The sequence below is a fragment of the Triturus cristatus genome, chromosome 2_2 (assembly GCF_964204655.1).
Source record: "Triturus cristatus chromosome 2_2, aTriCri1.1, whole genome shotgun sequence".
Taxonomy (NCBI): Eukaryota; Metazoa; Chordata; class Amphibia; order Caudata; family Salamandridae; genus Triturus; species Triturus cristatus.
Window position 1 is genome coordinate 1,034,647,303 of NC_140582.1, and position 23,844 is coordinate 1,034,671,146.

The window sequence follows — 23,844 nt, forward strand, 5'->3', positions numbered from 1 at the left end:
GAGTCACTTGACTATGCCTACAGTCTAACAGTTAGTGCTGTATATGAGGAATGACAACAAACAAATCCAATCAATGCCGGCAATTCATGCTGAGGTATATGTTCCTTTGTTAAATAAAATAACCTCTGAAATATCCTAGTCATGGGTGGGCAAGCAGAAGAAGATCATCGCTCTGCATTGAAATTGAAGTAGTGTTGCTTTCACCACATCTGCCCCAGCAAGTGTGTGATTAAGTATTGGTGTAAATTTAATTTAGTTACACCTCGACAATAAGTCACACAGCCCGGGGGAAGAGGGTTAGGGTTTGTTGAATGGATGGGAAGGGGGATTTTGGGAAAGGTTTGACATAGAAAAACAGTATGCATACATAGACAAACAAACGACAATCATTGAAGACTACCATATCCATATGTTAAGGGAGAAAAAGGCAATGCATGCATGATGATGAGAGACCCGGATTACATACACTTCTATTTCTTGTTCTGTTCCGGCCTTAATACTTTAACAGATAGCAAATAGAAATTTTAAATATTGGTAGTGAAGAATCGTAAACACAGAGCAAACCTAATGATGATTGATAATAACAACTCCAAGAACACACTGTTGTAAAGATTGTATACAAGATATTAATCAAATTATTTAAAAGAAGTTAAAAGTGGATACTGTTACTGTCTTATCCTGGTCAAAAATGTGGACTGGATTTTTGCATCTCGGCATTCCTCTTGCTCCTCTCGTCCATCAATCTTGGGTGTGTCGCCTCGCCACTGCCCGGCTGGAAAATAAGGTGATTGATTGGTAAGGTAATTAATTAATATGCATTGTAATGTTTTACAAAGTTTTGGCCAAGGCCCGGACTGTAATTTTAGATTGAAAACCAAAGGGGATATTGAGAAATCAAGTGAAAACAAATGCACAAGTGATGGTGTAGTGCAACAAGAACACTTTCCGAGGTGGCATGTATGCATATGCATCATCTCTGCTCTAGTCTGTTTCCAGCATTGACCTTCAACAGTAACAGGAGAGATCAGGCCCACAGTGCTTACCATTAGCACATCCTACGTTAACACTTTAAAGTCCTTTTTTTTTCTCTCAAAGAGTTGGACAAACGCAAAGCACATTATCCATTCCAAACATAGCATTTTACAGTTTAAGTTAGTAAAATCAATGCACTGCAGTCATCCCACCGCTACACTCTATTCAACTTCTACACAGACATTTGGGTCTGCTGTGGTTGTTGTTGACGTGTTTACCTTTAGGCTTTTCCGTTTTATGCCACTCCTGAAACATCCTCCTCCTGACTTCATCATCATCTCTGATACTTTTACTGACTGAAGATCGGCCTGCAGTATAAGTATAATTTTTATGACACAACAAGAGTAGAAATATAAATATTACTGACTTGAATCATTCTTTATTGTGTACAGAAAGATAGATTACTACTAGTACACTTTGACATCACTTTGTGCACAACAAACAAACAACGCAAACACAAAGACCAATAGCTTAGAGTCAGGCGTCCAACGCATGCCATTAATTGTCATCATTCATTACCTGTTCCTTCTCATCTTAAGTTAACGGGCCGTCTCTTTCGCCATCATCATGATGGACGGTGCTGTTAAGTCACAGTCATTTGCATTGCGCAGATTGAGTGAGTCCCCTTCCTGTATTGAATTAAAAGCAATGTATCACCAAGATGCAGGAGAAGTACACATTTCTTGTTTGCAAGAAGGGGAAAATTAGTGTGTTCTGTAGAAAGATGATTAGTGGCAGTGCACAATTACATCAATTCATGCGCAACACACACAATAAAATCTACATCATTCAGTCTGCTATTCTGCAGCCAATGCATGGCATCAATCATTACCTGTTCCATCTCATCTTGTTAACGCTGCAGGCCGTCTCTTTCGCCATCATCATGATGGACGGTGCTGTTAAGTCACAGTCATTTGCATTGCGCAGATTGAGTGAGTCCCCTTCCTGTATTGAATTAAAAGCAATGTATCACCAAGATGCAGGAGAAGTACACATTTCTTGTTTGCAAGAAGGGGAAAATTAGTGTGTTCTGTAGAAAGTTGATTAGTGGCAGTGCACAATTACATCAATTCATGCGCAACACACACAACAAAATCTACATCATTCAGTCTGCGATTCTGCGGCCAATGCATGGCATCAATCATTACCTGTTCCATCTCATCTTGTTAACGGTGCAGGCCGTCTCTTTCGCCATCATCATGATGGACGGTGCTGTTAAGTCACAGTCATTTGCATTGCGCAGATTGAGTGAGTCCCCTTCCTGTATTGAATTAAAAGCAATGTATCACCAAGATGCAGGAGAAGTACACATTTCTTGTTTGCAAGAAGGGGAAAATGAGTGTGTTCTGTAGAAAGTTGATTAGTGGCAGTGCACAATTACATCAATTCATGCGCAACACACACAACAAAATCTACATCATTCAGTCTGCGATTCTGCGGCCAATGCATGGCATCAATCATTACCTGTTGCATCTTATTTTCAGTTAATGGCCAGTCTCTCTCGGCTCTGAAAGGAGGATAGCTATAGTAGTCATCTGATTCATGGTCCACTTGTTTTGGAAGGACGAGGAAAGTTTGAATTTGTTGTTACCATCATCCAATCATCATTCATGAGGGAAATGGAATTGAGCAGGAGATTCAGTATGATCCAGCGGAGGAGCTGGATTCTGAGGACTGTAGTGTCAAATGGCAGACACCTGAAACTTGTATCTTAAATTAGAAGAGTAGAAGACGGTGAGAATGGATTTGTTGCGATTCACAAGTTTATAACCGGAACGACAGACACATAAACAAAGGGGGAAAAAAGGGAGGAAGACAGTAAGTGCGAGCCTAATTGTCAGGGAAGTATAGCTCATCCTCAAACTCTGGGGGTTCTTCCAGTAGTAGGTAATCATCTGACACAATACTTCCGTCACCTGAGCCGCTGTCCTCATCTTCCTCTGTTGATTCATGCATTGTGTAATTCGGTGGTATGAAGTGCTGATTCATTTTGATCATTGTTAACCTCTCCACGTTTTTTGGAGATAGACTTGTCCTTCTCAAGGTTACAATGGAACTAGCAGCACTGAAAACATGTTCGGCAAGCCAGATAGCTTATCGCCAGCCTGCTGAGCTGTGGCCATTCAGACCTTTTCCTATACCAATACTGCACTGGGTTTTGATCAACGTACACCTCTGTTGGGTCGTCCAGATAGGCCTGGACCATCCGCTCAATGTTCAGGGTTGCTGCTGGTAAGCTTTTTTTTTTTTTTTTCTGTGCATCAGCACTGTGCTTACAATAGCCCATCTTTACATACCAATCTGATAATGATTGTACTCGGCCTAATGATCCAGTTATTGTTTCTGTAGTCGATGGTGATGGTGAGTGTTGTGATTGTGAGCCAACCGCACTGCCCTCAGCCGACGAAGTTGCACTTGATTCTGCATGGCCTGCTTCAGTATCAGTACTTGTTGTGGGTTGATGTGGCGGGCTTTTAATTAGCAGCCCTTCCTTTTCAAACTTAATGGCTGCTTCAGCTATACAACTTTTGTAGCGGGCAACATCATTGTCGGAAAAAGCAAGGAATGTCTTCACTAGTCCTAATTTTGCACGTGGATCCAGAATTGTGGCACAAATGTAATGTTTTTGTGACAAACTTTTATTTTGTATCCTTACATTTTCAGTTAAGCGCCTGGATAAGCTCTCCACCAAGTCATGGGCTTGCCTTCTGTCCTCTACACCTTTGTAGGATTCAGACACATTATTCAGCTCATGCTCTAGCATTTGCAACAATGGGATAGCATGGCCCATTGTACAGTCCTCCTTGCTGACTTCACGTGTGAAGACCTCAAAAGGAGACAGCATCTCAGTCAGGCATTTAATTAGGGTCCATTGCTCCCTCTCAAGGGTCATGCCTTTAACACTAGCATCACTGCTTCTGTACCAGACATATTCATGGAGTGACCTGTGCTGTTCGTACAGACGATCAAGCATGTAATACGTTGAGTTCCAACGTGTTGCCACCTCCTGGATGAGTGCCTTGACTGGCATCCTAAATTCACGTTGGATGATCCTCAGCTGCTTCCGAGCTTTAAAAGAATGGCTGAAATGAGTGCATATTCTTCGGCAGATGGCCAGTAAATTGCTGACTATGGGTTCTTTTTTCAGAAAGTCTTGCACTATAATGTTTATGCAGTGTGCCAAACATGGAACCCTGAAATAGGAACCAAGTTCCATGGCCTTAAGTACATTACTGCCATTGTCTGTGGCAACAAAACCAATACCAAGCCCTCTGGGCCGCAGCCATTCCAAAACCTTGGTGCGAAACTCTTCTAAAATGTTTTCAGCCGTATGAGATTTCTCCATGGCGAACATGGCTACAGTTGCATGTTTCCGAGTACCTTCAAAAAATCGCAGCTGTGTCAACAACACCTCGTGCAGATAGTTGATCTCTAGCCCCCACAAAAGAGATCCAGTGTGCAGTGATGCACATGTAATCTGTGGCTTGGCAACTGCTCCACATGTCTGTTGTCAGGTGGATATTGTGCACAGCACTCTGCTGCAAACCTTGACCAACCAATTTCAGCACATCATGATGTAGTGCCGGAACAGCAATTCGTGCAAAATAGGACCGGCTGGGAACCTTCCATTTAGGGCAGATGGCAGACACAAATTCAAGGAAACCCACCCCTTCCACAAATGAAAAAGGAAGAAGGTCCAGCGCTAACATTTTAGCCAGCTTCGCATTGTACAATCGTGCCGTTGGGTGGTTGCGTTGGAACTGCCCCTCCAACCTAAACATGCTGTCAATGCTAGGCTGGCTTACTTTCGTTAGTGATGCTGTTTTCATTAACCCACTAAGGCTCAACGACACAGATTGTCTCATTGAGGTAGTCGCCGGTCGCCTTGGTGTATCAGCCTGACTCTGAGTATGGCTTTTACTGCGGTGCCACTCTGATGTTACTGAGGAGGATGTGGGCGTTACCACTGCAGTACTGGGGACAGGGCTAGAAATGCCTCCCTGTTCTTCACCTGCCACCACAATAATATCGCTCCCTGATTCCTGACCAACTTCAATGGGTTGAGTTTTTCTACTTTCTTTTAACTTAAGTAGGTGATCCTCCCACACGATAGTGTGGTGTATTTTTATATGACTTGCTTGTCCTCCGGTACCATAGTTTGTACCAAGCTTACCACGCCGAACACCTTGCCGACAAATTGAGCATATAGCAACGTTCTCCTCCTTGGCGCTAACAGAAAAGAAGTCCCAAACTGTGGAGGAGAACTTTCTGGCACTGCTGGATGTGCCACTGTTAGAGTCGGGGATCTCCGGTTGGCGCAAGGTTGCCCTTGTGTCAAGCAGGAACCCTCTCCTCCACGTCAGGGCGCAGGATAACCCCTCGCGAATGACCCTTGCTCACCCTCTAGGTGCGTGGCGTGAGCAGCCAAGGCGATTCCTCAGGCGTTGTTGGTTAAGCACTTACAATCATACACACAGTAAATACATCAATCCCCCCAGAAACGGACACCAGACTTGGATATATATAGAAATACGATTCTTTATGTAAAAATAGGTATATATATCTCAGCAGACTTATCACAAGACCAATAACGTTTTCGCTATGCCACCAGGTTGTAAAGCAGGCAAATGTTCGTAGCTTCAAATGGATACTTGGTAGTCTCTTGCAAATGTTACTCGTGGTTCCAGTACTCACAGAGATCGACTCCTGCGAACGGGGAAATAAGGCGTTGCGGGCCCCGAGCCCGATACTGGAACTTCTTTCGTGATGTGGAGAGTCGGCACAGGTCGGTGCGACTCTCGGCTTAAGAAGTGTTCTTGGGTCCTCAATCAGCAGGTGTGGGCACGTAGGCAGGCGCGGCCAGCGACCCTTTAGCACGGTGGTGCAGGAGGGTCTCCACAGCGGGGGCGGCGCGGCCTGAGATGTCCGGGGATCGCGAAGCGGGGTCGCAGGGCACGGTCAGTGCAGCTGGGTGACCCGGCGTAGATCACAGTCGTCGGACGGCTTCCGGCGGGAGGGGTGATAGCGCGGTCAGCGCGCTCCAGTAGCAGGCAGTGACAGGGATGCAGGCGGCCTGGCCCGGGAACAGAGAGCGGCTCGGGACGGAGCGGGGCTCTCACGGGTTGGAGGCAGGCGAGCTTCTGAGTGTCACGGCCCTAGGAGGGGCGATGAGGGGCGCAGTCTCTTTTCCAGCGGGATGCCCACACGGCTCGAATTGGAGGATGAGCAAGAAGCACAGAGAACCCACTGGTCCTGGGGTTCAGTTCAGGGGGCAAGCTCAGATCAAGCCCTTGGAGAATGTTCAAGCACAAAGTAGCAAAGTCTGTTCAGTAAGTCTCTTCCTCTCCTTTCTCAGCAAGGCAAGCAGCAGGCCAGCTCCTCCAGCGTCTTCTTCTCCTTCTAGTCGGGCAGAGGTTCTTTGTGGTAAACAGGATTCTGATTTCTTAGGAGCCAGGCTCCTACTTTTATACCATGATTCTTTTGTTCTCTAGCACCAGGGGGCCTAGGCCTGGCTCAGTCCAGTTCTGGAGCACTTTGTTATGGTGACTCTGCTCTTTCCTTTCAACAGCAGGGCAGAGACATCAGCCGCCCCACAGGGGGTGGCGCCGGCTTTGTGGTGGCAGAGCACAGGTCTATTCAAGAGTCAAGGTGTACTCCTCCCACCCATCCAGGTGTCACCTCTCTACCCACCACCTGGCAGCCAACCTGTCTCTGGGGATTCCCCAACCCTGTTCCTTACTGTTGCCAGGCAGAACACATACACACAGCAGAGGCGGACTGAGATGGTCAGGTCAGTAAATACTAACTTTCTAAAAGTAGTATTTACAAACCCAGGATATTAAAATAAACTTGACTACAAGAAGTATTTTATTATTCTGAGTTCAGGCATACTAAACTTGACACTTCTACCATGCTCCCTGAGTCCACTGGGGTCACAGCGTTGGTGTGATCCCGGCAGCCCCTTCTGGCCTAGGGAGAGCAGGTAGCCTTCAATAGTGAAGAACGAAAAGGGCTGTAATTCACTACTAAGACATGCCACACACATCAGGGCATGTCCTACCTTATACCTACAATGCACCCTGCCCTTGGGCCTACCAGAGGGGTGGCTAATATGTAGGTAAGGGAAGGTTTAGGGACTGGCAAGTGGGGGCCCTTGCGCAGTCAGCGCGACGGTCCCGGACCGCGCACAGGGTCTGCGGTGGCAGACCCTAGACACATTTTACACGGCCGCTTTCTGTGGGTGGCGCAACCAGCGCTGCAAGCCCACCAGCAGCATTGGCCTTCACAAGCCCTGGCACCCCTGGTGCACTTTACTGGGGACTGACAGTGAATCCAATAAACCAATCGTGAACATCAATTTACAGGTACACTTTATCTAGGGAGCACTTGCACTGCGGCACGGATTAGCCGTGGCGCAGTGCCCTGAGCGGACAACACCAGCAAAACAATCGAGGCACACCATCAAAAAGTGGAAGGGAAACTCACGCCAAGGTGCCAGGTCTAACAGCCACTTTCAACACCAGATGAACTTGAGGGGGTGCTTGAAAATATGTGACCCTGTCCACCTACACTGTGACTTTTACTACCACTACCTACTGAGATGGTTGAGCTGGATGTAGGTCCCTGCCGGGCCTTGGAAAATATGGCAGCTGGAGGTAGTGGTGGTGTAACCTGTGTTGGTGAGATACGTGCTACATCCCGCTCAGTAGCAGCGTTTCTGGATAGGGTGAGAATGTCGGTCTCCAATCCCTTTGGGCCGGGAGTAATGTGCGTGATGACTGGCTCGTCTTCATCAACATCATCACCCCCCTCTTCTACATCTACCTCCATAACTCTAAGCTTTTCTGGGACCTTCCTTTTCAGAAGCAATGTCTTGTGGCGTACATCACTCTCAGACCGAGCCGGTGGGACCCAAGTGTCATCACGATCATCAGAAGCGGGGCTTGAAGAAGAAGATGATGGACTAAGCCTCCTTTTCCTTGCTGGTGGTCTGGAAGACAATTGATCTTCTGGAACAGTGGTTTGACTTCGCTCCACTTTGTCTGCAGGAAGCTCGATTTCCTGAAATGCCCCTACGTCAGGAGCAACAACTACTATGGTGGGCTGTTGCGGCGGCTGCTGCTGTTCTGGTTGCGGCGGCTGCTGCTGTTCTGGTTGCAGCGGCTGCTGCTGTTCTGGCTGCGGCGGCTGCTGCTGTTCTGGTTGCGGCGGCTTGACACTGATCTGCTGAGTTTGCGCCTCCGTTGAACTTGATTGTGTACTACTTTGCGGTAATGACATTTCTTGAACATCGCTGCTCGTTAGTAGACTGGCTACCTCTGCGACACTAAAGCCCTTGGGCCTAGGTTGGTGGGTTTGGACCGCTGTGCTGCTCCCAGCTTGGTTCCCGGACAATGCTTTGGTGCCAAAAAAAACATTGGCCGGCACACCACCAGTCGTGGTTAATGGCACTTCCTTTTTCTGTTCCTTCTTCTCACCGGCAACTTTCTTGGTACTGTACCTGGTACCTTTCTTTGGGGCCATCTTCTTCAGATGTCAGGCAGGAGGCAGATGCACAACAAGTTCTGGTCACACGTGGGCGTGATGCGCAGCAGGACTTCTGGCTGGCTGGCAGTACAACGGGTAGCCAGGTGATGCCGATGACACCTCCTACTCTGTCTTTTGTGCACCTAAAAGCAAAGAAGACAGGAGAAGAACATCAGTGAAATGTTGCATTTGTTGTTGTGGTTCAGTTACTTAGTACTGTACTAGTGCAAACAAAAGATAGTCTAGCCATTTATGACTCTTTTTTTTAACTAGAGCTATGTTATACTACTAGTACTGTGTACAGCCACACACTACACTCTCAGGAAGGATAGGAAAGTTAATAATAAACAACAAAATAAAAATCTAATGGAAGTGGGGTGGACCATTGCATTATTTGAGCATCTCAGCATCCATGGAGCTGCTGCTGGCAAAGGGGGTGGATGGATGGAAGCAGTAAGCCAAAGAGCCAATAGGAAAACCATGCAGGCCTATGGCAAAAGCAGGACACTAATACTCACAGTCCAAACACCCAAAAAGGCCACCACCCACATGGACACACACAAATCACAAAGAAGCCGGGGACCTGGGAAACACCAGGAGCTGACAAAAGGCCTATAAAAGCCAGGTAAAGGATGCCTGCTAAAGCACACTGCTCTGACTTTTTAATGCAACAAAATGTAGGAACATTCACAGGCCCCAAAAAGCTCTACAGGGTGCATGCATTGCACACCAACACACCAGTGACCAGACACATAAAAAAAGCATGGATTGTCTTTAAGACAACCAACATCAGCAAGGCCACCCCCCAAAAAGCACACTTCCCCAACTCAATCCAATGCCATCCATGCCCTAAATGAAGTCTAAATTCAACAGATCGCATAGAAAACACTTGATCAATAAAGCTGTGGCTACCTGCTCTGATCCTAGTAGATGAAAAAGCAGGCCTGTTGGCAGACAAGGCCAGGCAAGCTTGCAGGCCTAGGCCTCAAAATGGCCACCAGCCACATGGCCAGGCCCAACAACATCAGCAAGGCCACCCCCAAAAACACACTTCCCCAACTCAATCTAATGCCATCCATGCCCTAAATGAAGTCGAAATTCAACAGATTACATAGAAAACAGTAGATTAATAAAGCTGTGGCTACCTGCTCTGGTCCTAGTGGATGAAAGCAGGCCTGTTGGCAGACAAGGCTAGGCAAGCTTGCAGGCCTAGGCCTCAAAATGGCCACCAGCCACATGGCCAGGCCCAACAACATCAGCAAGGCCACCCCCAAAAACACACTTCCCCAACTCAATCCAATGCCATCCATGCCCTAAATGAAGTCGAAATTCAACAGATCACATAGAAAACAGTAGATTAATAAAGCTGTGGCTACCTGCTCTGATCCTAGTGGATGAAAAAGAAGGCCTGTTGGCAGACAAGGCCAGGCAAGCTTGCAGGCCTAGGCCTCAAAATGGCCACCAGCCACATGGCCAGGCCCAACAACATCAGCAAGGCCACCCCCAAAAACACACTTCCCCAACTCAATCCAATGCCATCCATGCCCTAAATGAAGTCAAAATTCAACAGAGCACACAGAAAACAGTAGATTAATAAAGCTGTGGCTACCTGCTCTGATCCTAGTGGATGAAAAAGCAGGCCTGTTGGCAGACAAGGCCAGGCAAGCTTGCAGGCCTAGGCCTCAAAATGGCCACCAGCCACATGGCTAGACCCAACAACATCACAAAGGCCACCCCAAAAAACACACTTCCCCAACTCAATCCAATGCCATCCATGCCCTAAATGATGTCTAAATTCAACAGATCACATAGAAAACACTTGATCAATAAAGCGGTGGCTACCTGCTCTGATCCTAGTGGATGAAAAAGCAGGCCTGTTGGCAGACAAGGCCAGGCAAGCTTGCAGGCCTAGGCCTCAAAATGGCCACCAGCCACATGGCCAGGCCCAACAACATCAGCAAGGCCACCCCCAAAAACACACTTCCTCAACTCAATCCAATGCCATCCATGCCCTAAATGATGTCTAAATTCAACAGATCACATAGAAAACAGTAGATTAATAAAGCTGTGGCTACCTGCTCTGGTCCTAGTGGATGAAAGCAGGCCTGTTGACAGACAAGGCCAGGCAAGCTTGCAGGCCTAGGCCTCAAAATGGCCACCAGCCACATGGCCAGGCCCAACAACATCAGCAAGGCCACCCCCAAAAACACACTTCCCCAACTCAATCCAATGCCATCCATGCCCTAAATGATGTCTAAATTCAACAGATCACATAGAAAACACTTGATCAATAAAGCTGTGGCTACCTGCTCTGATCCTAGTGGATGAAAAAGCAGGCCTGTTGGCAGACAAGGCCAGGCAAGCTTGCAGGCCTAGGCCTCAAAATGGCCACCAGCCACATGGCCAGGGCCAACAACATCAGCAAGGCCACCCCCAAAAACACACTTCCCCAACTCAATCCAATGCCATCCATGCCCTAAATGATGTCTAAATTCAACAGATCACATAGAAAACACTTGATCAATAAAGCTGTGGCTACCTGCTCTGATCCTAGTGGATGAAAAAGCAGGCCTGTTGGCAGACAAGGCCAGGCAAGCTTGCAGGCCTAGGCCTCAAAATGGCCACCAGCCACATGGCCAGGCCCAACAACACCACAAAGGCCACCCCAAAAAACACACTTCCCCAACTCAATCCAATGCCATCCATGCCCTAAATGATGTCTAAATTCAACAGATCACATAGAAAACACTTGATCAATAAAGCTGTGGCTACCTGCTCTGATCCTAGTGGATGAAAAAGCAGGCCTGTTGGCAGACAAGGCCAGGCAAGCTTGCAGGCCTAGGCCTCAAAATGGCCACCAGCCACATGGCCAGGCCCAACAACACCACAAAGGCCACCCCAAAAAACACACTTCCCCAACTCAATCCAATGCCATCCATGCCCTAAATGATGTCTAAATTCAACAGATCACATAGAAAACACTTGATCAATAAAGCTGTGGCTACCTGCTCTGATCCTAGTGGATGGAAAAGCAGGCCTGTTGGCAGACAAGGCCAGGCAAGCTTGCAGGCCTAGGCCTCAAAATGGCCACCAGCCACATGGCCAGGCCCAACAACATCACAAAGGCCACCCCAAAAAGCACACTTCCCCAACTCAATCCAATGCCATCCATGCCCTAAATGTGCTTGAAAATGAAATACATTCAAAAAACAAAAGGAACAGTTGCTTCATCATGCACACACACCCATGAGGCCATGCCCATGGCTAGCTCGGGCCTACTACTACAACCCACAAAATAAAAAAAATAAAAAAAGGAATGATGATAATTAATTAACTATCAAAAATAAATTGTAGTTACAACAACTGCAATGCCCACAATCAAACACAACAACCACTTACTTGTAAAATATCCTATTCCAAAAATCCTGAAATCCAATTGCAATGATGCAGCAGACAAAAAGAGTGATCTTTCCAGCTCCAAATCCAAAGGCAGAATGAGCAGGAGATGGACAAAGCACTGGGAGGAGCCTGCTGGACAGGAACAGGAAGTTGGAGATTCTGTGTCACTTCCTCCCTCTCTCCACATTTTAAAAAAATGACTCCTTGCACAAAAAAGGAAAGCCAAATGTCAATGTAAGGAGTTCTTTTCATCCAAAATCAGCATTTGCAGATGGTTTCATGCTGCTAGAGCCGATATTCCTCTCCAAATTGTAAATTTTACGTTGTTGAGTTCTCGAGCTTCACATTACTTCCGCCGGTGTGTCAAAAACGATATGATCGCGTTCTCTTCTTTGTCCCTGTCGCGTTGGATATGACGTATTCGCGGTCTCTTTCTCCTGTTCGCGTTCGATTACACGTGCCCGCGTCCTCATCCTCTGGCTCGCGATGTAGAATGACATGTTCGAGATCTCAATCTTCTCATACTCGCGCGGTGCATGATCGCGAGAAGAAAGACGTGATCGCGTGACAAATGACGTGATCGCGTGACAAATGACGTTAATGCGGCCGCGAACTCTCGCGAGACAGCGCAAAATGGCTACCAAAATCCAACATCTCGTGGAGAACGCGACCGGGTCAAGAAAACTTGTCGGAGAACGCAGGGATTCAGGTAAGGCGATCGCGCGCGAGAATGTATTATTTTACAGCGCGAGCAAGAAACAAATTATCGCTAAGCTGCGGAATGCGGAAATTTTGACATTTTCGCGCTTTCCGCGGAACGCGAAAATGCCAAAATATCGCAATTTCTGCGAACGGAACGGAATTTTGGCCCAGGCCTAATCAATACCTCATTGATAAATCGCCAAATGAAGCCCCAGGCTCAATCCCAATTTCAACTAAGATCTAAAGGGATAGAATCATCAGAAGCTCTAGCTGGCTGGGTTGATCCTAAGGTTGGAAGTATGAATATTAGTAATGTGGATCTACAAAGCAACCCTAGCCAGAATACAGAGACTTTGGGAGCTTATCAGCTAGATGTAAGAGATATGCTGAATTTAATATTGGAGGAGGTACGTGAAATAAAAAAAACGCAACAACAAGAAATCGCCTCTTTACATCAACGGCTGGGGAAAATTGAAGAAGTGATGACATGTTTCCCCATTAAACTCCAGGAGGCGGAAGCTAGAATTTCAGTGTTGGAGGACCAAATGTCATTGGTAATTGGAGAAGTAAAGGAGGCAGCGAAAAATAAAAGGCATCTGGAAAATAAACTAGAGGAGCTTGTAAATCAGTCTCGGAGATCCAGCCTTCGGATCGTTGGGGTTCCCAAGGGGATCGAAGGCTCCCAAACCCTCCTCTGAGTTAATTCATTTATAAAGCAGAAAGTGCTTCCTGAGTTTGAGGGCGATCTTACGATTACAAGAGCTCACCGCGTCCCAGCCCATCCTTTTCCCAATTCCACGATACCTAGAACAATTCTGTTGAATTTCGCAGACTTTCGTATTAAGGAAAGAATCTTGACAAAAGCGATCCAGCAAAGGCAGTTCTTAGTAAATGAGACTATTAAGTAACGCATTTTCTCAGATATGACTGCCGCTGCTGCTCGAAGGAGAAAGGAATTTGTCAAGATTCTCCATCTGTTTAAAGCCCATGGGGCTCAAGCTTCGATCGCTCAACAATTGACAGTGTTAGTAAAGGGGACATTTTTTATGTTTTCTGACGCCCAGGTGTTGTTAAAGGAGATCTCTGCAGGATCCAATGCGTGAGCAATGATACTTAGATAAATAGTGCATCATATAGTAATGGGGGGGGGTGATTCAAATATTTTGGGGTTAAGATGCATTTATTTACCAGCCAAGTAGGATTGTTTTAAAGGCACTGCTGAACATCGGTATATATTCGATATTAATTTTTTAATTTTTTTTTGTGCCTAGACATCGGTATATATTTGAATAGTGGTATGTATTTGGAATCAGAATTACCATATGGCAACATGAGGGGCTTCCTTTCTTTCTCCAAACATAAGTCGGGCTAGCCAGTCTATGGACTGATTCGTAGGTTTTGCTGGGGGCTTTGGGGTGAGCGGGGTCACCCAGGGTGTAATTCCATGACACCCATGAGGTTAGATGGGAGGGGCGAAATGTGGGCAGCGTGGCCAGTAGTGTTTTTTTTCCACATTTCGAGGGGTGGGTGTTTTCTTTCCGGGGTGGGAAGGGAGGGTTCGAGGTAGGGTTTATAGCAGAAAAAAGAGCATGAGCAGAAGGTATAGCCAACACACACAAGTTAGAGTCAATTATAGAATCCAGTAGAATCAGTCAATGCCAACGGAATTTTTAATAAAAAGAAGTATGGTGCTCTTATTAGATGGCTTACATCACTAAATCCCCAAGTATTGTTTTTTCAGGAGACACGTTTGAAATCAAACTCCCCCAAACTATTCATACCCAAGGTTTTTTCAAAAGTTTTTTTTCCTTCTTCAGGCCTCGCGGTGAGAGGAGTAGCAATCTATTTCTCGAGCAAACTTCCCTGGGAATAGTTAGAGGTGCATAGGGATACACATGGGAGATGGATCTGGGTGGCAACTAGGCTATATGGGAAAATATTGAATTTTATGAATTATTATGGCCCTGTCTTGGATGATGTTGTATCCCTGGTTCAAATCAATGATTTATTGATAGGAGTTCCCAGGCAGGTGATTTTTGGAGGAGATTTTAACTTTATACAGGATGTAAGGAAAGATACCTCAAATAAGAACAAAAAACAACTAAAACCAAATACAAAGAAATGAATGGGAACAATCAGACAAGAATACCAATTGGTGGATCCATGGCGGGAAATTAATCCAGATAAGGAGTTTAATACTTGCTATTCGCACCGTTTTCGGACGGCTTCTCAAATAGATTTTTTTCTTACCTCCAGATCCCTCCAAATTCAAGAGGCTGGTATAGGCTGTAACCCCTTTTCAGATCACACTTATGTTGGGGTAGAAATGGTGTTTGGGGGAGGAAGCAGGGAACGGCCCAGGTGGCAGCTGGATCGTCTCCTTCTCCAAAACGAGGATTGGGTGAAAAGGTTTAGAGAATGGATTTTGGAATATTTCCAGATCAATGAGAATACGGCAGCCCCCTTTTCAGTCGGGGGGGTTTTAAGGTGGCAGCCCGCGGGCAGATAATAGCCTTTACGGCTGCCCAGTCCAACACCCAGAGCGCTAAGATTACTAAATTGCAAGCCACGGTGGATCAGGAATATGCTCTCCAAATTCAGCTTCTTCCAAATCAATATGAGCAGGCAAGAATAGAGCTGAGGGACTTTTTTATTTTAGAAGAAGTCTGTAATTCACAAATACTCCAACAAAGGGTCTATGAAGAAAGCCAGTTGATGGGCAAATTCTTAGCAAACTCGACGAGGAAAAAGCAAGAATCTGCAATAATATCCAAGGTCTTAGACCCTCGGACTGGTCAAGAAGTGGTTAAAGGCAGTGATATCCCACAGATTTTTGTCGAACATTTTAATCAGCTTTACTCTACTGAATACTTAGTGGAGGAGAAGACGATTCAGGAGTACTTCATAAATATGAATGTTCCTAAATTGTCAGATAACCGGATCAGTGAACTGGGCTCAGAAATGGAAGCAGCCGAGATCTCAGCAGCCATCAAAACAACAGCTGTGGGAAAAGCTTGTGGGCAGGACGGCTTCCCTATTGAGTTTTATAAAGTAATTTTTAAAGAAATTAATTATCTCCCTTAAAAATTTATTTAACTTTATTAAGAATGGTGGTGCCGTTCCAGATGAATTTAAAGAAGCAATAATTGTCTCCTTTGTTAAAAAAGATAAAAATCCGGTAGATGTAAACTCTTACGGACCTAATAGTCTTTTGAATTCAGACTATAAAATTCTGATGAAAGTATGGGCAGAGAGTTTTTTATTTGCCACTCAAGAGACAATTCACAGAGATCAGAACGGCTTTATAGCAGGTAGATCTATGGCGGCTAATACTCAGTATTTAATACATGCCCTGGATTATTTTAACACAAATTTAATTCCGGCAAGTATCGTAATGGTCGATGCAGAGAAAGCTTTTGACCTCGTGAATTGGAAAATCCTGTTTTTTACCCTTGGTCGGTTTGGATTTCCTGCAATACCTACCAGGTATTTATAAACTCTGGTAGTTATAAACTCAAGTCATGCAGGAACCATAAATATAAATCGTGGAACTAGGCAGATCTGTCTGCTTTCGCCATTGCTCTTTACTTTTTTTATAGAGCCTTTGGTAATTAAAATACGAAACAATGCTGCTATTCAATCACCGATCCCTGGCATCGCTAAACTAAAATTATTTGCTGACAACATTATTTTATACCTGACACCCGATAAAGAGAATTTCGAAATAGTTTTGAGGGAATTCTCGAATTTCGAACGAATAGGTGGGTATAAAATAAATGCCAATAAAACTGAGGTTCTGGCCCTTAACGCAGATCTGAATTCTTTTCCATCTTGCTTGATGACACAAGCGACTAAGTCTGACCCCATAAGATATCTTGGGATATTTGTATCCAACCAGTACCAACAGCTATTTGAACTGAATTATTTACAAATGAGGAACAAGATTAAGAAGCTCTTGGAACATCAAGATAAATCAGTCTTATTTTAGGGAAATTGACACCCTACTTAGGGGATTCGTTTCGGGTAAGAAATTCCCTAGGGTCAAATTGCCTGTGTTGCAACTGCCTATAGAACAAGGGGGTCTGGCGTTGCCACATATGAGAACATATATGAGGCCGCTTTTTTAGATTTGGTGTCTGGCTTGATGGGATCTAAATGTACCAGCGACAGCTTTTTTATAGACATAATGGCACAAGAAATTGGATCACTAACACAAGTGTTTTTAAAAACTTCCCAAAAAAACACGATACAAGACGCTAAAAGACTACTTTTCTAGACTTCAGTCCTTTTTTAAAAATACAGGCTCTTCTGGCCTTCAGTACCTAAAATTGAGCAAATGTACTAGTCTCGGTTTCTAGCTGCAATCAAGACATATAAACCTCTGGGAAGGTTGTGGACTATCCGAGCTACGACATTTTATAATTCAAAATAGGCCGATCTCCTGGCTAGAAGTAATGGCAAGGGCAGAGAGCCATCGGATACCGGCCTTTTTTGAATATTTGCGAATTGTTCATCTGCTAAAAGAGTGCCCTCGTGACAGGGCCGTTAACAAATTCCCAGCTGTCACGCTCTATGTTACCGGCTTTGAATAAAGTTTTTTGAAAAAAATTTACAGCGGGACTTTTTTCGACACCACGCTTCAGTTGCCCTGGTGACCCGAAGCTACGCCGCTATTATGCGGTCAGGTGACACGATGACGCATAGAAGTGTCGTCACATAACCGAGTCACTCATAGGGAAGCCTCGCCCGGCTGCCGGTATCTTTTCACGGCGAGCCCGAGACAGGAGGTCGAGGCGGAGCACCACCCTTGGAGTAGTAAGGAGCGGCAGGCATTTTACCTGGGGCTGTGGCCTTATCACTACTGAGGTCTTTTGCCTTCACGCCCTACTGCCCCATGTATTTTTATTACCAACATTTTGGATACGTCAAACGGGGGTTCAATTTGTTGCAAATTCAGCATGATCACACATAGCTCATATAATCGTGGCGTATTGAGAATGATTATAACCTAGTATATATGGAACCATTCACATTCCGTGATCGTGCAAACATACGGGGATAAGCACACGGTCCCCACGAACATCAAGACTAAAATGAGTTTTAACTAGCTATAGCAACACACAGACAACCCTGTTGGGCAGATAACGATGTGGATAACCCAGACACAGTGAAGAGTGGGTTACAATCAAACGTTTAACTACGTCTTCATAATGTTTTTATCTGTTTTTATCTATTTGTTCCCCCAGAGTGTGCCTACAGGGGGTCTCCTCCGTATTGAAGCAAGCCCGATGATGAAACATGTCACAGTTCTGTGAGTGAGTACAGTATTTTTTCACTGAGCACGTGCCACCTCCTTTTGAACAGATTTAAATACACTACTCCTCTATGTGTGTGCTACAGTTGTAACAGGGGAGGCTGGAGTAGTGGTTGTATCGTGCCTCTCCCCCCTTCTTCTGTGTGAGAAATTGTTCCCATTCTATCCTAACACCCCCGACCCATCACTTACCAAAGGCGGAATTTCAGTTACCTGGCAGCCGACCATGTTCTCCTATATGGGCATCAGGGTGTACCATGATGATTTGTGACAGAAACCTTATGCTGACCCTCACATCTCTATCTTCACAGCTGACTTTCTGGAAGACGCTTGCTCTTTCAGTAGCGTTCAGGGTGTCACTTATTAAGATGGTAGTACTTCTCCATCTCTTCTATTACTTATATAACTTTTTTTTCCGACCCCATGGAGCGAATGCTACGCAATCAGATACAGTGGGTAAGATTGCACCGCAAATGGTTAGCACTATTCTCTTTTGTTTCATTCTTGTGGCGGGAAGGCTGCCCCTCTTCCCCTTCTACTACAGGTGGCCTACTAATGCTTTCAAAGGTCATTGCTTCTCAACAAGAATGTTAGCCCATACGCTCCAGCAATTGCATTACTTGGGACACCCAGAGGTGATGGGATAAACACTCTGACTGATCTCTCTGCCTGGTATGCAGGTTGCACTTGTTGGGCGATCTTTATCTAGATGGGGTGCTCATGTCGTATAATGATCTCATACAAGAAGAAGGATTACCTCCAGGGAACTTTCTCATGCAACCCTCGTGGATCCGTCTGCTATGTCACAGTTGGGGAGCCATAACACAAGAATTACAGACAAACCTCGTACTTTAATACATTAATTTTATGGGTGAAGGTGAACACTTAACTCACTGGTTTGCAGATGCATTCCAGCTACACACTGCACAGGACCTGACCCCACTACCCACAAAATGGGAATCTGACCTAGGTCATCCATGCAAGAACATTGAATGGAGTACAATCTTGGCAAGTCCCACATATGTCCATCCTAATGTCCGGTTCAGATTAATATAGTACTACCTAGTATATAGAGCACATCTCACTTTGGAGAAATTCAACCGCTATTTTCATAGACAGGACATGATATGCCCTTGATGTTCTTGCTTAGATGCAGGTCTACTGAATATATGCTATGGTCATGCCCTAAATAACAGCAATACTGGGAGGGGATGACACAATGCCTAACTAACTGCACAGATAGACATCTATCAAACACATGGGAGGCATGCATATTGGGGCTGTTCAAGAGAGGCAAAAAACACAGACTCACGAGTCGCTTTCTAGAACTGGGGCTAGTGGTGCCCAAATGGTTAATAACAAGGCTCTGGAAATCTAATGATCTACCACCCTTGAAGGCTTGGTCTTGCTCTGTCCTCAACTGGGCCAAAGCGGAAGGTGTGTCCCTTCGTAGGGAGGCTACCTTGGGGCTACAAAAACTTACAATGTCAGATAGCTGGAACACGATCCTCGTGGCTCTCCAAGTGGCTACACACCCCGACCCAGCAGTAGACGACACATAGAATAAGATACTTACACTTATCTGGAGGATGAGGCTGTGCTCTCGCCATTAAGAGTCAAATATAGTGATATAATACAGGAAGAATTCTTTAACTGGAGTATCTAATATTAGGAACTATTGATCGTAGTTGATCGGATACATTCATCAGTTGTCCTGGGAAGGGCATTTTGAGTAGCGGTTGCCTGAGGTTTAGTTGGTTTAAAGGTTTAGGAACTTTTTGATCTCATGAAACTTAAATACTATGAGCAATATGTTCATCCTGATACAGTATGATCACCTGCTGTACAACAGGGCGGGATTTCATCAGTACTTTGATATACGTGACTGTATGCTGTAACGCTTCTATAAATCATCCCAGTGTGCACTTGTCTCTTATGCAAAAAAAATGGAAAAATAAAAGGTACCGTCCTTCTTCAGGGTGAAATAAATGAATATACTTCACACTTTCAAAATGCAGTGCCTGGTCCTTTGGTGGATCGGCGAGACTCCAGATACACACCTGTCACTATTACTAAATATACTGTTTTAGACTAATGCAGTCTCAATTAAAGTATCCAGTAAATCACATGTGCAACCACTCATGGAAGATGTGATTTTTTTCAGGTCCAGTGTCTTCCGGTAAATACAAACGTGATCTAATAAGCCTTCTGGATATAAAGTAATGACTGTGCTTGATAAGCAAACTCTACAATTAGGGCTAGTTTTAGGGATGTGCAACCAGGACAGCTTCACCTAGTGCTGACCTGGGGAGGGGGTAGGTGGCACTGTGTTTGGAAATAATAGAAATACGTTACACTTAAAAGCACCTGCTGCAGCGTGTCCAGCAGTATTCAGGAAACAATCAAAATGTCACTATATCACTGGTGAATAATGTTCCTGCTGGATAGAGATCCAGCATTGCCTAGTAGCAGTTGTGAGTCATAATAAAGGAGTGCAAAGGGTTAATGTGCCTACTGTAGAGAACGTGTACCATGCAGAACATAGAACTGTATTTTATGTGTACAGGTGAGTGGGTTACTGCTTTTGTCAGAAACATCCTTTTGTGACTGACAGTTAATAGGTTACCATCCAAATATAGTGCTGTGAGCTAGAACTGTCATCAAAGAGCTGCATGCAAACTACAAGCTCCAGGTTAGAATGTTATGTTTTTTTCACCAATCTTTCATTATCCTAATGGTGTTAAAAACGTTTGTTTACGTTTGAAAATATTGTGATAAGTTTTAAATCCTGAGTTTGCGCTTCTCCAGACCAAACACTCTTAAAATATATAGCCTATAGACACTAGACATGTGATTCCTCCACCTTGTAATCCTCATTGTTTTATATAACGTTTCCGCTGGACTGATTTACACATGCATGATTCATTTGTCTCTATATAATGTGTATGTGATGTAACCCATGCAGCCACTTATACACAAAGTGAGAGACTGATACAGATATTTACATATTTAAACATTACTCACTAAGCCATGTATTTACTAAGATACACTTAATCAGTCAGTTATACAATCAATTTTTCAAAAACAAATCATCCATTTAGACACTTATATACCCATTTATTCTTCCATCGACCTTGAGATATACATATATAAAACATATGTAATTTTCAGAAAAACACACATTCACTGGATGATGTCATCAGTGATGTCATCAGTGATGTCATTTGAGATGTCATCAGTGATGTCATCAGTGATGTCACTGACCATGTCATGAGTGATGTAATATGTGACGTCATCAGCAGTGCATTGCGGGCGCGCGAGTTATAGTTAGCTGAACTAACTATAACGGGGGAATTTCTATGGTTTTGTACGAGTGAAAAGTCCAGCTAACTATAACGCCCCTGAAACCTATGTTTTTTTCAGTGAATTTCTAAGGTTTTTTAAATGCTAATTCCTAGCTATAACGTGCCTGAAACCTATGTTTTTTTCAGTGAATTTCAAAGGTTTTTTAAATGCTAATTTCTAGCTATGCCCACAGAGATAGGACATGTGAAGAAAGAAGGAAAAACGCACAGAAAGAAAAAAAAGAAATGCAGAAAGAAGCAACAGAAGTCCTCAAAGACGAAGAAAAGTGCAGGAAGAAGTATAACGTGCAGAAAGAACAAACAGAAGAGCAGAAACAAGCCTTGTTGCAAAATCATCCTGTACCCTCAACTTTTTCAGACGGATACTGGTGGTAACTGAGTCTGACTAACCAGTCCTAGAGCCAGTGCTATGTTAAAAGACACTCAGAATACAGTGAAAACACCTACATACACTAGGGCACACTATGTGTTGGGGTCCCCCTGTGATTAGCATGACCTCCTCTGTAAGCCCCTAGTATATAATAGGGCAGGGGATTAAAACTACCTCTTAAAACGCACCACAGGGCGTGTTTGAACACCTCATGCCCCGTCCCCTCCCTTCCCCACTGTGTAAACACGCCCTGTAGCCGTTTTAAGTTGGGAGATTAAGTCCCCTTGAATCCTGAGGGTCCCTAGGGTCCACTCAGACCACTAGGTACCTCCAGTAAGCGCCAGAGAGCTGCGCTGCAGAGAGGTGTAAAAAGTGGCACGGCCTGCACCACCTCTCTGCAACTTACTGGAAGCACCTGGTGGGCTAGTTGGACCCCAGGGTCCCTCAGGATTGAAAGGGAATTATTGCCCCAACTTAAAAACGCGCCACAGGGCCTGTGGGCGTTCTGAGATGAGAGATTAAGTCCCCTTGAATCCTAAGGGTCCCTAGGGTCAAACTAGCCCACTAGGTACCTCCAGTAAGTGCCACAGAGCTGCGTTGCATGGAGGTGTAAAAAGGGGCGTGGCCTCAGAACACCTGTCTGCAACGCAGCTCCCTGGCGCATACTGGAGATACATGTTGGGCTAGTTGGCCCTCAGGGACCCTCAGTATTGAAGGGGAATTAATTCCTCAACTTACAACTGGCCAGGGGGCGCGTTTGCAGAGTGCTGCAAGGAGGGGGCGTGGCCTCCGGCGCGATGCCGGTCTTTTATTTATTTATTTTTAAGAAGGAGGGCTTTGTGGCCCCCTTTCTTTTTCTAATTTATTAGCCCTGGGGACCCCATCCCCCAGGGCCTGCACCCTAACTTTTTTTTGTTGAAAGAAATTAATTTGGCCCTCCCAAGGCCTTAATCGGCCCCGGGGAACCCAACCCCCAGGTCATGGCCTTTTTTTTATTTATTTTTTCTTTAGGAGGGGGCTGTGTTGCCCCCTGTCAGGATCACCAACAAACCGCCCAAGACAAGATTCGCCGTGAGCATATTAGCTCTAAAGCATAAGTCAAGGCAAGGAACTAAGAAAAGAGCCACTAGTAGTTTCCAAGATGGCGGTTCAATTGACCGCAGTAGAAAACTATGTGGCGCGCTCTAGTCTTTCGGAGCAATCATTGTCGTTCAGGTGTCGAGTGCGTTCTGAGGCGCACTTCACCTGAACCTTGAGGAAGATAACACGCACTTGATTTTCCTCAGTGAATTCAAAGTCCGCAGTTGCAGAGAAGGCCTACGCATTTCTAGTGACGTTCCAGTTTCTAGTGGAAAATACTCAAGCCTACAGTAAGACTGTTCCGTTGTTGTGGTGCGCCTAGCGTTAGACGAGAGTTCTTCTAGAAAAATACCAGAGCGATAAGAGACGGCTCAACCAAGTCGTATTTTGGAAGTATCAGTACAGTAGCATGAAAAGGGTGACAAAATGTGTATTGGTAGAAGAAAAAGCCAGATACAAATATTAAGCCAGTTGTAAGATAAATTATTAGAAGCGAAATTTACCTCTGGGTAAAAGACAATAAAAAGTTAAAGACACAAGCAGGAAGGTTTCTCCCCGACAAACTAAGGAAGAGTTTTTATTCAGGACGAGAAGACCTTAAAAGAAGATCCTAATATATACTAAGAAGTAACCGCCACATTAAAAACAACTTGACCTGAGGAGGTGAGGAATAGTGAGGACCCTGTAGATATATGTATACAAGGTACTAGAGGCAATAGGTTAAAAAGCTTAGTAATATCAAATCTATATTGTTACAGAGAACAAGGTCAAGGTTCGCCCTATCAATAAGAAGAGGAGCTAAGTTCACACCACTTCAGGGTAGGTAGAGTTACAGAGGGGGTGTTGGGGTTTACAGGAGGGGTCAAGACTTAAAGTAATTAAAGAAACGTTTCTTGCAGCAACACTAATTGTCAGAAGAAACAGTAGACGCCTGACGCTGAAGCAAGAAGTAGACGGTGTGAGCAGTCTCTTCTCTGTCCCATCCCCTTTCCCCCCCTGGGGGTTCTCTAGCATCGTGCGAATACTGAAATTGCGCGTTGCGGGAACACCTTGGA